This window comes from Muntiacus reevesi, chromosome X (genome assembly GCF_963930625.1).
Source record: "Muntiacus reevesi chromosome X, mMunRee1.1, whole genome shotgun sequence".
Lineage (NCBI taxonomy): Eukaryota > Metazoa > Chordata > Mammalia > Artiodactyla > Cervidae > Muntiacus > Muntiacus reevesi.
The window spans coordinates 137038318-137055617 of record NC_089271.1 but is presented as its reverse complement, the minus strand read 5'-3'; the positions used below and the strand labels follow the sequence as shown (position 1 = coordinate 137055617).

General features: G+C 36.6%; 1 long non-coding RNA gene across 2 annotated transcripts in view; it reads left to right on the top strand.

The window, feature by feature from the left end:
- The window catches only part of LOC136153491 (uncharacterized), a 301004-nt gene that overhangs the window by 40670 nt on the left and 243034 nt on the right, over nt 1-17300 (top strand). For both annotated transcript variants that reach the window (XR_010660410.1, XR_010660409.1), the window contains exon 2: nt 1396-1426. This is a non-coding gene — a long non-coding RNA (uncharacterized lncRNA). The remainder of the gene's footprint in view (nt 1-1395; nt 1427-17300) is intronic.

Here is a 17300-nt window from a genome sequence, read left to right as displayed (position 1 = left end):
AATAGGGAAGCATTACTGTCATCTAGGGCTGTGTATATCAAAAGATTTAACATGTTATTTTTTTCTGTATTTTCTAGGTTTTGTTGTTTGAATTCACAAATAGTCTCCATTCTAGATTGGTCATTATTGTAAGATAATAGACTATGTAGATGTACATCTATTAATTCAGTTTCTCCTCAAATAATACTACAAGGTAAGCATTATCTTCCTGAGGCAGACTGGTAAGGAATAGTTAAATTCTGAATGTAAATCTATGTGACTTCAAAGTTAATGCTTTTATCTGATATTCCATCCCATTCTTTCTAAGGCCTCATTAGCCATCAGAATCACCTAGAAAGCTTTAGAAATGAAGATTCTCACATAAACCAAGTATGAAAACCTCTGTGCTCTATTAAGGAGGAAAGAAAGACCAACCATATACACCATCCTTCTCCCACCTCCTGACTACCACACAACACTGCAATATTTTGCAACATCAAAGACATCAATAAAATCCTGTGGGTCATGGTTGAACGCGTAGTCAAAAGATCAGTAATAACATTCTTGGACCCTGTTGTTCTAGTGGAATCCTAGCCAGATTTCTATTTTAACAGTTATTTTTTCTACCATTTGTTATTGAGAAAATAAAGAGAGATCTTTCTGCTATATACACATGTCAAGATGAGAGCACAAAAACAATAAGAAAATGAAGACCACTGTTTTAAGTAGGTTGAGAATCCTACTTAATAAGATATGAGCAAGAATTTAAGTATGTCTGTGTTAAGACCTTGGATGGTGTTGTGGTGGCTAGAATACCATGATTTTCATAGGTTCTTATAACTTTAGAGAGTCCAATTCATTCTGTGGAAATGGTATTTTCTCCTATTAAATTGTCCATGAAGCTATTCTGTAAAATAAACTGCAAGTTTCTATTCCAAAGTTAGTAATACTCTCTTAACTCCATTGAGCTAAAATAATAAAATAGGTAGGTAGGTATAGATAAATATGTAGATGGATGGATGATAAATCAGTTTTCAACAAAGCAAAGACAGAATAACTTTTGAATAGAAGGTTGTAGTTTATGTTTTATAGAATAATTTTAGTGTGTCTATGATTTATATATTCTAATAACCAGAAATTAAGTGGACATATAAATGGTGGTGTCCTCAGGCTACTATCATATTAAAATTGAGAACTGGACCTTGATTTGGTTTTATGTGTAGAGACAAAGAGCAATAGGATATGGCAAAGCACCTATTAAATGATTGATTTGTTCCCATTTTTTTCAAAGATTTGGATTATAACAGATATATAATTATATAACACCACCATTTGTACTTGACAAATCATTTAGAGACCGTCACTTAAAATTTCTTGAGGGACTCTTTATTAAAGGATTTTTTTTTTCACCCACAGGGCAGCATGGACATATCTCAGTCTATGACAGGTAAGAAAAGGAAATATTTTTAAACAAATTGTGTATAAAGAAAGCTCTTGTTATCTCTAACATTGTAACAAAAGAGTCATTCATTAATTACATATTTGTTGAGATATTACTATATTACTGGTACTATTATAGGAGCACTAGAGCCAATGCTTTTATTTTTATTATTTTTTAAAGTCTTTATTGAGTTTGTTACAATATTGCTTCTGTTGTATGTTGTGTTTTTTTGGCCGCAAGGCATGTGGGATCTTAGTTCCCCTACCAGGGATTGAACCCACACCCCCTGCATTGGAAGGTGAAGTCTTAACCTCTGGACCACCAGGGAAGTCCTAGAGCTAGGGCTTTTAAATCACTTGGTGCCTATTTACAATCTTTGCTGTACTCTTCAATGGCATTTCCATTTTACCATTGTTGGGGTTATTTTACCCAAGCCTGACTTTACAGCTAATGCTGCAAGTCTGTTTTTTAATCTTTTTTCAAGCATGAACTCAGTTGTAGTTTGCCTGCATGAAGAGGAAAGAATTTTAAACCTTTCCTATAAGGTTTAGGAGAGAAATTAACAGAGACCTTCAGAGATGGAAGGTCGCCATGAGAAATCTTGTTGCCTTACAAAGTAAGGGGGAGAAAAAGGACATGAGCACTTTGTTTACTTTTATAAGTCATTTCTAAGGGAAGTATTGAATTTGGGGGCTGCTACACATACCTTCACAATTTGTTGTAGTTCTTCTGTCTGTTTCCTGAAAAAATAAGGAGGTTATGTTTTATTTGACAGGTCAGTGTTGTACTTTTTCTATATAAAATTGGAGGTAAATGCTAGTTATTGGTTTAATTTCTCCTAATTTTCCATTCTTTCTTGCTAGAAATTGTCAGACTTCTTGAACTGATCCTATAATTATTGTATAGTTCTTTACCTTTTATTTCCTTTTCTCTAAGAAGGTAGTATAGTATTTATATAAGCATTTACTCTGAAGCTAAACTGCCTGCGTTCTAAATCTAGCTTCACTATTTACTAGGTTTGGACAAGTCACATACGCTCTCTGTGACTCATTTTTCTCATATGGGAAGGTAATAATGTCCATCTTATAGATTGTTTGAAAGAGAAAATGGATTTATACATGTAAAGTGCTCAAAACAGTGACTGACACATTATAAGAACTGTATAGAATTTGCTATTATTATTGTAATTATTATTTTATCACTTGGAGTTTTTTGTTCTACCTTCTGTATATGTGTTCAATTTCTCTTTTCATTTCTTTTGATAAAATAAAAAAAAGGATATTGTTTGGTTTCTTTAAGATATTATTCTTATTCTCATTCCTCTTTTTATATTGCACGCTTTTTTTTAATGGACATTAAATCTTCCGTCTAAGGTGTGAATTCAGTTCAGTCGTATCCGACTGACCCATGGACTGCAGCACGCCATGCCTCCCTGTCTTTTGTGACTACTATTGCCCTTGTAGTCACAAGGCAGCAGCAGCAGTTTCACATATCTCATGCAGATATGACAATGTCCAGAGGGAGAAATGGGGCCATGCCATTGGTGTCTTCTGAGGAATAAGGGAATATTCCTCAGAAGCTCCCAACAAATCTTCACTTATGTCTCATTGGCCACAATTAGTGATTACCCTTAAACCAAACACTGGCAATGAGAATATAGGACCACATGGTTGTTCCTATGAATTGATCAAGGTTTATGCCTGAGGCTAAGCTTCTGAGTCATGTGGGGAAGGAGTGGAAACATGAAATAAATTGTGACTTTGCAAGGGAAAAGAGGGAGGAGTGGATATTTGTAGGCAACCAATTAGTACCTATAGCTTTGATGAGTATATCAGGAAAGAAAAAATTGATTTCCCCAATGATACTTTGTCTAGTAAGTATTCTGCTGTGTCTAATACTAGGCTTATTGGCATTCAAATCAAATTTCTATTGCAGTGAAAGGCTTGCTTATCACAGTTTTGCATGTAACCAGTTTCATAATTTGGGCTCAAATAAAAACGATACATCTCCCCAAATTAACTGCTTCCTTCCTCTTCAGGCATTATGTATGAGAGAAATTAAAATTGCATAAAAGAAATATAATCATATTTTACAATCAGAAGTGAATATCAGTTCAGTTTCTTGACTTCTACCAACTCCCAAAGAGTATCCTAGTAAAAGTTCGTGAGTCCCCTTCCTGACTTCCTATCTTCCCGAGTCTTTAGAAAATGAATTATAATTCTTCAATTTGCCTTGTGTTCTTTAGTGAGCTAATTGCAACAGCACTTTATAATTAAGAGTGCTTAAAAATCAGACTGTGGAAGTTGGGATAAATAAGCCTATTGGCAATGAAGAGACAGCAAAATGGATTATCAGATGCTCATAGGACTTCTTGAAATTTGAAGAGTCACATCTGTTTCTGCTATACTTCATATTTTTCCTTTCCTTGTGAAAGTGCTTTGTGTCCCTGTTGACTTGCAGATATGTAAATAAACCTTATCCAAGCATGCTTAGTTTCTGGGAAAGTTTTCAGGCAGATATACAGTAAGAAGTTATGGTATATTCACTTTCAGAGCCTGAAAAATGTATTCTTAAGATTCATAAGCAAACTTTCAATTTTAGAGAGATACACTGAAAGCTTATGCTCTGTTTCAGAGTGTTCTGAATTGGAAGGAGGTAAAAAAAAATGTTTCTAGTATGGAATGCTCTGATGAGAATAAAAACTAATATCTCTAAACAAGTTCAGTAAGACCTTGAATATTCTTTGAGTTTTCTACTTTTCCTTCATTCAAGTGTTCTAAAAATATTCATATAATTCAGCACTAGAAGTACATAATCCAAAATACAATCTGTAGAGATATTCTTTGGCATAGATTCTTTTCAGCTTTAAAGATTAAAATGTTTTTTTTAATTAAATTTTTGTTTATCCACATGTCTGTGGTTATCAGTCATATTGACTTTACCATTTTAGATGGATTTGAATTAAAAGAGAAATGATAAATAACTGTGGCATCAGAAGAACAGCATAGTTATTTTTATAACTAAAATAAGTGAATCAACCAAATATATTCCTTCATATGTACTTGACATTCATCAACACTGTGTCAAACCTCCAAACCAACAAAAAATAGTTAATTCATTTTATCTCAAATACTACACACTTGACCCCATTTAAGTTCATTGACTAGAGCTTTGAATTTCACTACTTGTAGGAAATTTTAATTCTTTACTGTTGGAATTTATCACTTGAGATTATGATAGATGTTCAGTTCCAGATACATTAGTATAAGAAACTAAGCCTATGCTGATTTATTATTCAGTTGTATGCACCGGAGAGCCGTATGCTTGTGTACAATCAGTTAACCAAAGCACATTTGCAAAGTGCTGTGTATCTAGTACAGTGTTCAGTGTGAAACATGTTAGGGAAGAGTTAGAATACATGATCCCTACTGCTTATTCCAGGTTAGACATCTTTGAGAGAAGTGTAGTGTCTGGAAGGAAATCAGTAGTTTGTTTCAACTACATGATGATTCACCTATACTAGATTCATTTCTGGTAGTCATACTTGGAAATTCATCTAGGTGCTAGAACTGTGTATGTGAGAATTGTCATTGGCATGTATGGAAGAAAGATTGTACTTGTTTTGTGTGATAGAGAATATAACTGGGACCAAAGAGTTGGTAGATGTTACACAGAAAATGAATTCACCTTATTTAAAGAACATTTTTTTCTTAACTGCATCTATTGTGGAGGATTGAGTTATTCATACTTCTCATTGATGGCATGTTGACATCATTGCTGCTTGCAAGGCCCATACTTGTTTATTTTTACCTATTTGCATTTCTCAACCCCCCAAGAAATTGTTCTCATCTTTTAATGTTTAAGTCTGTGCTTATGCTCAGTTGTGTCTGACTCTTTGTGGCCTCAAGGACTATAGTCTGCAAGGCTCCTCTGTCCATGGAATTTTCTGGGCAAGAATACTGGAGTGGGTTGCCATTTCCTACTCCAGGGGATCTTCTTGACCCAGGGATCGATCTGCATCTCTTACATCTCCTACATTGACAGGTGGATTCTTTACCACTGGTGCCAGCTGGGAAACCCAATGTCTAAGTGTACTTATAAAATGTTTTTTTTTTTTTTTTTTTTCTGTTTTTGTTGTTTTGTCCTCATGTATTTTTAGTTTACATAAATGGTACTGAGATAAAGGTCTTCTATTTAAGGTTCTTTTTACCTGTGATGCACATCCCAATCACCTTTAACAACATTGAAAATAATAAAACCCTTTTGTACTTACTTTTGTCAGAGCATATATCCTGGCTTACACAGTGTCCGTGTACTTAGTTTGACTAAGTAGTTCCAAATTGCCCTCAAGTATGGCTCCTTACATGAACAGTGTGTGACAGATCCTGGAGTGCAGGGGTTAGCAAACTTAATCTGTAAAGGATCAGATAGTAAATAGTTTAGGCTTTTCAGGCCACATAAAGCATTTTTTAAAAATTGAGTTATAGTTGATTTGGAATACTTGAAATTATCCAAATAATTGTAGGAAATTTTAATTCTCTACCATTTGCTGAAATTTATCACTTGATATTATGATACATTGGTTTTATTCAATGTATTTCCAGTACAGCTAGTAAGCATCAGGTGTACAACATAGTGATTCACAACTTTTAAAGGTTATACTCCACTATAGTTAAAATGAAATATTGGCTATATTCCTTTTCTGTACTGTCATGTGTTTATTGTATACATAAAAGTTTGTACTTCTTAATAATGCTAACCCAATCCTGTGCCTCCCCCCTTCTCTATCCCCCCTGGTAACCACTAATTTGTTCTCTGTGTGTCTGTTTCCTTTTTGTTACATTACCTAGTCAATTTTGTTTTTTAGATTCCACATAAGTGATATAGTATTGTCTTTCTCTAACTGACACATTTCACTAAACCTAACACACTATATTTTTCCATGTTGTTCCAAATGGCAAAATCTTATTCTTTTTTATGGCTGAGTGGTAGTTCATTGTAGAAATGTACACATCTTCTTTATCCATTCATCTATTAATGGGTACTTAGGTTGTATCCATGTTTTGGCTATTGTAAATAAGTCTGCTATGAACATGAGAGTGCATGTAACTTTTCAAAGTAGTGTTTTTGTTTCTCGGTTATACACCCAGGAGTGGAGCTGCTGGATCATATGGTAGTTCTATTTTTACTGTTTTAAGGAACCTTCATACTGATTTCCACAGTGGCTACATCATCTTACATTCCTACCAACAATATGCAAATGTTCATATTCTCCACATCCTCTCCAACATTTGTTTGTGCTCTTTCATTAATAGTCATTCTGACAGGTGTGAGGCAATATCTCATCGTGGTTTTGAAATGCATTTCCCGGATGATTAGCAGTGTTGAGCATCTTGTCATATGCCTGCTGGCCATCTGTATGTCTTTGAAAAAAAGGTCTACCTGGGTCTTCTGCCCAGTTTTCAATGAGGTTGGTTGTTTTCTGTTGAGTTGTATGAACTGTTTATATATTTTAGATATTAACCCTTATTGGTTATATCATTTGCAAATATCTTTTCCCAATCAGCAAATTATATTTTCATTGTGTTGATGGTTTCCTTTTCTATGCAAAAACCTTTAAGTTTAATTAGGGTCCAGTTGTTTATTTTTGCTTTTATTTCCTTTGCCTGAGGCGATAGATCCAAAAAAATATTGCTGTGATTTATGTCAGACTATTTTGCCTATGTTTTCTTCTTGGAATTTTACGTTTTCAGGTCTTACATTTTGGTATCTAATCCACTTTGAGTTTATTTTTGTTTATAGAACAATAAAATGTTCTAATTTTATTCTTTTACATGTGGCTGTTCAGTTTTCCAACTGCACTTAATGAAGACACTGTCTTTTCTCCATTGTATATTCATATTTTTTTTCTTAGATTAATTGACCATATAAGCATAGGCTTGGACTTCTCTGGTGACTCAGACAGTAAAGAATCCGCCTGCAATGTGGGAGACCTAAATTCAATCCCTGGTTTGAGAAGATCCCCTGAAGGAGGGCATGGCAACCCACTTCAGTATTCTTGTCTGGAGAATTCCTATGAACAGAGAAGTCTGGCAGGCTACAGTCCATGGGGTCACAAAGAGTCAGACATGACTGAGTGGCTAAGCACAAGCATAAGCTAATTACTGAGCTCTTTACTCTGTTCCATTGATCAGTGTTCCTATTTTTGTGTCAGTAACATATAATTAGCTCAGTTGATAAAGAATCTGCCTGCAGTGCAAGAGACCTGGATTCGATCCCTGGGTTGGGAAGATCCCCTGGAGAAGGAAATGGCGACCCACTCCAGTATCCTCGCCTGGAAAATCTCATGGACAGAGGAACCTGGTGAGCTGCAGTCCATGGGGTCTCAAAGAGTTGGGCATGACTAAGTGACTAACAGTAACGTATTATTTAAATTATTGTAGCTTTGTAGTGTAGTCTGAAAACAGTGTGCATGATACCTCCAGCTCTGTTCTTTTTCAGTGTTGTTTTGGCTTTTTGGGGTCTTCTGCATTTCCATACATATTTTAAAACTATTGGTTCTAGTTCTATGAAAAATGCCACTAGTATTTTGATAAAGATTGCATCAAATCTACAGATTACCTTGGGTAGTATGATCATATTAACAATATTATTTCTTCCAACCCACAAACACAGTATATCTTTTTATCTATTTGCATCATGTTCAATTTCTTTCATCATGTCTTATAGTTTTCCAAGTATAAGCTTTTTTTACCTCCTTAGGCAGATTTATTCCTAGATATTTTATTATTTTGGTTTCAATGATAAATGGGATCTTTTCCTTAATTTGTCTTTTAGTTCATTGTTAGTATATAGACATGCAACAGATTTCTGCATATTAATTTTATATCCTGCAACTTTACCAAAATAGTTTTTGGGTAGTGTCTTTAGAATTTTCTATGAATAAATAGTATTATTACTATTTTATGTAGTATAATATATAGTATTATTTCATCAGCACACAGTGAGAATTTTACCTATTCCTTCCCAATTTAGGTTGCTCTTATTTTTTTTCTTGTCCAAATGCTGTAACTAGGACTTACATTTCTTTTTTTTTTTCTTTTTTGATTAACACCTGAAAGTGAAAGTGAAGTCGCTCTGTCGTGTCCGACTCTTTGCGACCCCATGGACTGTAGCCTACCAGGCTCCTCCCTCCATGGGATTCTCCAGGCAAGAGTACTGGAGTGGGTTGCCATTTCCTTCTCCACTTACAATTTTATATTGAGTAAAAGTGGTGAGAATGGGCATCCTTGTCTTATTCCTGGTCTTAGAAGAAATGCTTTCAACTTTTAACCGTTGAGTATGATATTAATTGTGGACTTATCATGTATGATCTTTGTTATAATATGTTGACATATGTTCCTTTTATACCCACCTTCTGGAGAGTTTTTGTTATAAATGGATGTTGAATTTTGTCAAAAGCTTTCTCTGCATCAGTTGAGATGGTCATATGGTTTTTATTCATTTTGTTAATGCAGTGTATCACATTTATAGTTCTCTTTTCTTCCTTCTTTTGTTTTCTTGTGATCCCATGACTATTTTTAGTGTTATGTTTAGATTCCTTTTTCTTTTGTGTTGGTATATCTATTATGTATTTTTGGTTTGTGGTTACCATGAGGTTTCTGTATAATAGTGTATGTATATATACATTATTTTTTAAGTTGCTTATCTCTTAATTTCAAATCCATTTTAACAAGACTGCTTTTGTACTCTCCTTCATGATTACTGTTGACATCATATTTTATATCTAATTGTGTATTTCTTAACAGCTTATTGTAGGTATAGATAATTTTACTATTTTTAATTTTTTACTAAAATTTTACTAAATTTAATTTGTCTTTTAAACTTCTTACTAGCTTTGTGTATGGAAAGTTTACTAATAACTTCACTGGTATATTTGCCTTTACTGAAGGGTTTTTTCCTTTCATAATTGTCATGTTTCTAGTAGTGGCTTTTTTTTTTTTTTTTCACTTAGAGAAGTCCCTTTAACATTTCTTGTAAAGCTGGTTTGTTGGTGTCAAAGTCTTGGTTTTTGTTTGTCTTAAAACTTATGCCCTCTCCATCAAATCTAAATAAAAACCTTACCTTGTAGAATACTCTTTTGCTGTAGTTTTTTTTTTCCTTTTATCACTGTAAATATATGGTGTCACTCTCTTCTGGCTGCAGAATTTCTGCTGAAAAGTCAACTTATGGGAACCTTATGGGAGTTCCTTTGTATGTTATTTGTTCCTTTTTTTCCTTGCTGCCTTTAATAGTCTTTCTTTATCTTTAATTTATGCCATTTTAATTATAATGTGTCTTGGTGTACTCCTTTTTGGATTCATCCTGTGTGGGACTCTGTACCTCCTGGACTTGGGTGTCCAATTCCTTCCCCAGTTTAGGCAAGTTTTCAGCTATTATGTCTTCAAATATGTCCTCAGCCCCTTTGTCTCTCTCTTCTCCTTCTGGGACCCCCATAATGCAAGTATTAGCAGATTTAATGTTGTCCCAGAAGTCTCTTAAACTGTACTCATTTCTTTTCCTTCTTTTTTGTGTTCAGTGTCATTGATTTCAACTACTCTGTCTTCCAGCTCATTAATCTACTCTTTATCATTTAGTCTATTGTTAATCCCTTCTAGTGTATTTTTTATTAAGTTATTGTATACATCTGTTTGGTTGTTCTTTATATTTTATAACTCTTTGTTAAACTTTCAATTTCTCCTTCTGTGCATCCATTCTTCTCCTGAGTTCTTTGACCACCTGTACATTAATTTTCCTGAGCTCTTTCTTGGGTAGACTGCCTATTTCCACTTCACTTATGTCCTGTTCTGGAGTTTTGTCCTTTGGACATGTTACTCTGTCACCTCATTTTGCCTAACTTGCTGCTTTTATTTCTTTACATTTCCTGAAACTGGAGAAGTGGCTTTTGTAGGAGACAACCTATGTGTTGCCTCTTTGAGGATTTCTAGGTCTTTTTGTTGTGGCCAGCAGACTACTGTGGGCAATCTGGTTGGCTTTTTTAGCTTCTAGTCCAGTTGGTTGCCAGGCCCTGCCTTGTGCAGAGGCTGCTGGTCACTGTTTAATGGGGCTGGGTCACCATACAGTTGGCTTCATAACCCTGGAGGACCTTGGGGCTAGTGCTGGATCACTGATGGGTAGAGTCAGGGTCCAGAAGATCCTGGAGCTGGTGCCCACTCACTGGTAGATGAATCCAAGTCCTAGAGCTAGTGCCAGCCCATTAGTGGGCAGAGCCAGGTCCTGTGTTCTGGCTGCAGGATCCCAGAGCTGGTTCACACCACTGGTGGGTGAGGTCAGTTCCTGACAGGTGGCTACGGGGTTCATGCTGTTCTGAAGCTTGTGTTAATCTGCTAGTGGTTGGGGCTAGGGCCCAGCAGGACCCAAGATATAAAGTTTCCGTTGCATGTATTTTTGCTCTTCTTGTTCTTTTCTGCTGCTGCTGCTGCTGTTAAGTCACTTCAGTTGTGTCCGACCCTGTGCAACCCCATAGACTGCAGCCCATCAGGCTCCCCCATCCCTGGGATTCTCCAGGCAAGAACACTGGAGTGGGTTGCCGTTTCCTTCTCCAATGTATGAAAGTGAAAAGTCAAAGTGAAGTTGCTCAGGTGTGTCTGACTTGTAGCGACCCCATGGACTGTAGTCTACCAGGCTCCTCCATCCATGGGATTCTCCAGGCAAGAGTACTGGAGTGGGGAGCCATTGCCTTCTCCCTGTTCTTTTCTATCACCCATCAAAAATTAAAAACCACTCTTGTTGATTATTCGTAATTGGGCAAGGATTTCATTTGTCCCTCAGGCTATCCAGAGACCTAATCAACTCTCCCATCCCTGGCAACACATGGCAGATTATTCACTATTCTGACTTTGGTCAGTGTAATGGATGTAAACTGAGAACTTACCATTTTAAGTTCACTTCTCTGATTACTAATCAGTTAGATAAACTCTTCAATTTTTTAATATTTTGGTTTCCTCATCAGTATACTTCCTGTTTGAATAATTTGCTGAATTTCTGTTGTGATTTCTATAGTTTCCTTGCTTATTTTCAGTAGTTTCTTATATATTGGATATTAATAATTTTCAGGTTTAAGCACTTTATCTTTTTCCAATGAGCTATCTGCTCGTTAACACTGTCCATACAGTCTTTCATTGAACATAAATACTTAATTTTGAGTATTTTAACAACTTTTTAATTGTCTGAAATATAAACCAATGGAAGGGGCTACCATGAAAGATAGTGATTTTCTGAAAACTGAATTGTTTCTGGAAAGGCTGAATAGTCATTTGGCATCGATGTTATAGTGTAGTATTTCAAATATTGGATGTGTATGTTGACTAGATTATTAAGGCCTTTTCAACCCTAGGATTATTTGATACACATGAAGTAGTCTGAGAACAATATTTGGAAATAATAGGATTTGAGAGAGAGAGGGGGTATTAAGTGATTCATCTAATCCATACTTCTCATTTTCCATGGTAAAAAAAAAACAAAAAACAAAAAAAAAACCACAAAAAAACAGGTAGAATGGTGGAGGTGCTTGCTCAAATTCCCCATAGTTGGTGGCAAGGGTGGATCAGAAATTCCTGCTTCATAGTCCACTGCTCTTTTCATTGCTGATGCTGCTAGGTCGCTTCAGTCGTGTCCGACTCTGTGCGACCCCATGGACGGCAGCCCACCAGGCTCCCTGGGATTCTCTAGGCAAGAACACTGGAGTGGGTTGCCATTTCCTTCTCCAATGCATGAAAGTACCTGAAGATAAATTCTAAATTAAATGATTCAACAGTAAACACTGTAGGTGGCTCCAGAGGTGGGAGGATGTCCCAGAGATAGAAAAACTATGCAGAAATGGATATCTACAAGTTTTCCTAAGACTGACTGGTTCATGGTAAATGACTTAAAAATGTATAATCTATTTAGTTGTCATTTATAGAAATTACTAAAGTCATTATCAAATTACGTATCCTCCAAATTATAATCTTTCCCATACACCCCCCCCCCCAACCACACAAACTATTCTCTCTCTTCTCTCTAGTATCAAATACTAAATACCATTGTGCCTTTCCAGCTCAGCTAGGACTGTGTAATGAACCAAAACATTGCAGAATCCTTGACATTATGCCTTCTAGAGAGCTGCTAGGCTGGGGTCCAACTGTTGTTGCCTGATATGTATACATAAGAAAATCAGCCCCTCCCACAGTATTTAGTAACAAATCCTTTTAGCATCTGTGCCCCATTTCTATTGTAATAGAAAAGCTTGTGAGAAAACATGGAGTTGTTTAAATGCTGTGCCACCCTAGGTAAAAATCAGTTCATTTGTGTGTCTGTCTTATTTAGATCCACCTTGGCACTGCTAGAGGGATAGTATCTTTAGACATAGTTTCTTTTCATTCCAAGGATTGCAGACTTTGGGAGTTTTACATATTGGTAGACCACAAAAGAAGATATTGCTGTTTAGTCACAAAGTCATGTCTGCTCTTTGCAACCCATGGACTGAAACACACCAGGCTCCTCTATGAGATTTCCCAGGCAAGAGGCAAGAATACTGGAGTGGGTAGCTGTTCCCTTCTCCAGGGCATTTTCCTGGCCCAGGGATTGAACCCGTGTCTCCTGAATTGACAGGCATATTCTTTACCACTGAGCCACTAGGGAAGCCCCAAATAAGATGACAGGACCCTTATATAAGGCTGCATCAACTATGCCTAACAACGCTTGCATTGTTTTAATGTTGATATATTATTTTATGACGTTAGAGACTTTTATATTGGTAGAGGATAAGGGGCAGGAGATTGATAGGCTGTCATTTATAGGCACACATACATATTAGTTTAGTTAAGATGCTCCAGATTTTTTTCCTCAATAAAAATATTCCCAGAGCTAGCATATTTCCTTTTTTGAGCATAGTGGGAGATTTCCAGTTTTCTCTGAGGCCTTTTCCAGTCTTGACAGCTAATAGAAGGGTACAAAGGCTACTTTCAAAATCTTTGCTCAGTTGTACTTCTTCCCTCTCATCTACCTCCCTGTGCAGTGTATCTCATGCTCCTGTACAAAAGTATGTATTTGCTGCAACTTGAGTACCCTGACTGTCCTGACAAGATATCCAGAGGCTGGCAAAGTAGTGACAGAGAAGAGTTCTTTATACTATGTGTTCTCATTTCTTAGTGTTGTCTGCTTTTAACTTAGGGACTGGCTGCCATGCTGAAGCTATTTCTATTCCCCATTTTCTTTCCCCACATAAAATACTATTCTGCATTAATAGCTTTCTCCCTCTGCTTCCCCTAGCACTATACCTGCTTCTGTTATAGTCTTTCTCTTTGCTTTTTAGCCTGGGGACACAATTTAAATACCCTGCTTATTTCTCTGCAAGAACATATTCCCTGCTTGAATGGAGAGGAGATGAGAAAAGGGAGGGTGGAAGAAGGAAAGGGTCTGTCTTCATTTTACCTTCCTCAGGCAGCAAATGGCCTATATGAGAAGTCCTAGTAGGAAAGCATTACAGATGTGTACACTGTCATCTCCCTACAGGAGCTGAACAATTTTAATTCAGTTCCATTTCCCTTCCAGAAGCTCAATAAACTAATAAGTAGCCAACAATCTTTGCAGTATGGTGAAGTAACACAAGCAAATGAACTCTTCAGGGTCACTCAGACCACTTCTGCTGCGGCACATGGTTGGCCTGAAGCATCTCATTCTACTCTCAAGGAGAGAGGCACCAACTTGTCATAGTCCTCCATACTCTCCTTTAGGATTTGAACTCCCAGCTCTAGCTCATCACAGTATGGATGAAACCTAAATAAAGATTGAGATGATGATCAGGGAAACAATAACAGGTACTTCAAGAAAGGCAGAATAGGCTACCAAAACATAACATAATCACTTGGTGGTACTATAATAAATTAATATAAGATGTTAATTAGGTGAGTAATAAAATATCAGTGGTGCTAAACATGACTCCTGCAGGTTATCCCTCTGTATAGTTTTAAACTCTAATCTTAGGGGAAAACTAGAGAAGATAACACATTTATTAAGGTACAGCCTGTGTAATAACTAGAAATCCTGAATAAAACAGAAGAGATCCCTTTTACTTATATTAAGATATTAAATTGATATAAGAAACATAAAAAATATGGTCCTTCCCAACCAAACCTAGTAAGAATAAATACTATTTTTCCAGCAGTTCACAGTGCTTTTCTTATCAGTATCCAACTTGTGCAGAAAGTCTATGTCTCACTATTAGGCTTCCTCTCATCATAAGAACTTGCTTGCACATACTGGCATGGTTCTGCACACTCATTTATGAATGTGAGAGCAATTCTTCCAACATTGGAAAAGCTAAAAGAGTATTAGACGTAGTATCAGTTGACTATCAGGTAAGTTGACCCAGCTCTCAGTATTAGAAGCCATTTATTACCCATGGGTCTTCTCCCAGAGAAAAGTAATTTCTGTCTCTGAGAACAGTAAGGAGACAAATGGCATGGGGAGTCATTGTTGGGATTTCTTTTCATGAAGATATTAAATATAATCATGAACACCAGAGAAAGCAAATCAAACCTTGCTCTAGTATCTTTCTTCATGAAAGTAGTACAACACCCAGATTAGGATTTGTCAGTGGTGAAAATTGATGTTTCTGTTTGCCATTGGCTATTTCAGGGTATGAAGCATAGAAGTGATTTTCTTCTCCTTTATGAATTCAAATGAAGTCTTAAAGTTCTATCCCTATCTATTTCAGTGGGCTAATGGTCTGTTTCAGATTCATTAACTCCAAGGTTGCCATTTTCAGTGACCACAGGCTGGAATTGGTCTAGAGATATTATCTTGAAATGTAGTACACATTGCTATCTGCTCATGGTGGATGAAAAGCCAATTGCAAATATTTTACTCAGCTAGGTCCCTACATGCCTTGGAAACTGTTTCATGGTTACCAAAAGCTAGATGACCTGTATCAGATGTTTGTCATTGTAATGCCATGCACATTAAGTATTTATTGATCAGTTAGTGTGTATGTATGGATGTGAGAGTTGGACTATAAAGAAAGTTGAGCACTGAAGAATTGATGCTTTTGAACTGTGGTGTTGGAGAGGACTCTTGAGAGTCCCTTGGAATGCAAGGAGTTCCAACCAGTCCATCCTAAAGGAGATCAGTCCTGGGTGTTCACTGGAAGGACTGATGTTGAAGCTGAAACTCCAATCCTTTGGCCACCTGATGTGAAGAGCTGACTCATTTGAAAAGACCCTGATGCTGAGAAAAATTGAGGGCAGGAGGAGAAGGGGACGACAGAGGATAAGATGGTTGGATGGCATCACTGACTCAATGGACACGGGTTTGGGTGGACTCTGGGAGTTGGTGATGGACAGGGAGGCCTGGCGTGCTGCGGTTCATTGGGGTTGCAAAGAGTCGGACACGGCCGAGCGACTGAACTGAACTGAGTGTGTCTAGCATTGAAATCATGTTTGTTTTTGTTTTAGCTCATTTGATACAGCCAGAATAGATTACAAAGAAGTTTCTGTGCAGAATTATTTCTTTTAAAATGTTCCCTCCATTGGCCTGTTACTCTTCTATTGGATACTTTGGTTTGGATTTAAAATGTTGTTTTTCAAATTCTCTGAAGGTAATCAAGAAGCCCTGGCTATCACAGTTAGAGCAAGCATCTTAGTTGGAGTTGGTAGGAAACAAAAGCCAGAGTTGGAATTGTGATCAACATAGGAGAGAAAGAGTTGTAGTTGAACCAAGTTGCACACTATGTAGAAAGGGAGCAGAAGGAGAGGGCGGCCACTGAGTAGCCTTCTTTCTCTCTTACTTTTGCTAATAACTTGCCTTTCCTGTGGGATAGGGAAGCTCTATGTAAGTTAGTATGACACTGAGTTAAGGAATGTAAACTTACAGAAAGAAGCAGATTCAGTTACATTCAAGTTGAGGCAAAAAAGGAAAAAACACCGCCAGATTTTACTGTCAAGCACTTGTTTGATTATCTATGCCACTGCTTTTCTCTTTTAACGTGGATGGTGTGATAAAGTTCAGAATGTAGTCAGTTCTTGAAATGTCACTTTGGAAAAAGTATATGCCAAATAGTTCAGAGGCACAATTAACAAAAATATCTGTAATGCAATGATTGAACATTCTTAACTGATCTGTCCCTTTTCCTTCTCATTCCTTCAGGTAAGAATATGAATAAGTTAGAACACTGAAATTGCATGCAGATTTTAAAGACACCGATGCATAATTTAATAGCATCTCCTATTTTTAAATACTAAGGCTCCACTACTAATTTTTTTCATGGAGAAATCATTCCCATATTTGCCATTCACAGGGAAGGCACAAGGTAGCCGCCATTGCAGTGCTTTTCATGAGGAAATGAGGGAACATATTAAGGAGAAAAGTTCTCATGAGTTTTATTTGCACCAGTCTGTCTATCTACCTGAACTCTCACAATTGAAAACTCTGGAAAAGAAGATTGTGGAGAGAGAAAGCTATGAAATATAGAAATGATTTTTTTCAGTAGTATGCAATGTAGCCAGACTCTGAAAATTGGGAGTACTTGGGAGTAGAGAGGGTCAGATAGCATATTCATGTGCTTTATGGTACGCTTACAGTGTTGTCAAATATTTCATAATAGTGTTACCACCTTCTAGGATGATGTTGTCCTGGCTGTGACAGACCACTTACCCTGTGTTAGTGTTGACCACCAATACAGTAGTATTGTGTAAGTGTAAGGCTCCACCCTAAGCCATTCAAAGTGGCTTGGAAATACAGATTAGCTGATATTTGACAGTAGACTGGAATCATAACTTTCTTGTTTAAGAAAATTATGTCACCTTCTTGAAGGATTATTTTCACTTAAAAATTCTTTTTT